The 803-nt window shown below is 49.4% G+C and overlaps 1 protein-coding gene across 2 annotated transcripts in view; it reads right to left on the bottom strand.

Annotated features, from left to right (window-relative positions):
* Nucleotides 1–803, bottom strand: part of LOC111654447 (ephrin type-B receptor 1-B) — a 153,647-nt gene that overhangs the window by 118,316 nt on the left and 34,528 nt on the right. The window lies entirely within an intron of this gene.

Genomic DNA, 803 nt, shown 5'->3' with positions numbered 1-803 from the left:
CCCCCGCGCGCCCCCGCCCCTGCCCCCGCCAGATGAAGCTGTTCGCTGGCGTGATATGAGCCGTGCTCCAGGAGTCAAAGTGCGACACTCTGCTCGCTGCGCTACAACAGTGCAGCGGAAAGAGCCGGGACGCCTCGTTAAATATGTAGTGCCACCGACCCACTTCAAGCTGTTCCTTTACTTCACACGTTAAGAAGCGGTGGGAGCAAACGCGCTCACTTTGCAATCTCTCAGAAAGACACACACATTCCCCATATCCACACATGCACATGTAAATACAGGAAACACGAGCAGCTTACACAGCTGTAAAAGCTGCTCCATGCTGCTAAATTATTTCTCCAGTTTTATGTCACCGGGTTAGAATAGATGCAGGTGTCCGTCATTTGCGGGTGTGTATCTGCTGGTGGTGTAAATAGCTGTGATGGGGAGACACAAGTGCTTCGCAGGTGTTTGGAGAGAACAGCACCCCGTCAGGACCTACTGTATTTTAGATGAAATGGCAGCAGTGTTTGTGTTGGAGGGAATAAGTGCACCTTTGGGTGTGTTGGGTGTGTATGTGTGTGTGTGTGTGTGTGTGTGTAGGAGAAGGTGTATATAATACCTAGCAATTGTTTGAAGCTGCTTGGAGGGCAAGGGTTGAATTAACTTTATTTCTTTGTGCCAGAACATTTCGACGATCAAAGTTACAAAGGCAGTGTTTGTCAGGCTGATGCATGCATCCATCCATCCATCCATCCATCCTGTGGAGTTTTTAACTTTGAGTCCTCATGTAAATTGGGAACTGAAATGTGGGGGGGGTGGGG

This window comes from Seriola lalandi, unplaced genomic scaffold (genome assembly GCF_002814215.2).
Source record: "Seriola lalandi dorsalis isolate HSWRI2012SDOR001 ecotype SW California unplaced genomic scaffold, Sedor1 jcf7180002054277, whole genome shotgun sequence".
NCBI classification, from domain to species: Eukaryota; Metazoa; Chordata; class Actinopteri; order Carangiformes; family Carangidae; genus Seriola; species Seriola lalandi.
Note: the sequence above shows the minus strand (reverse complement) of the source record. Positions and strands in the feature narration are given on the sequence as shown.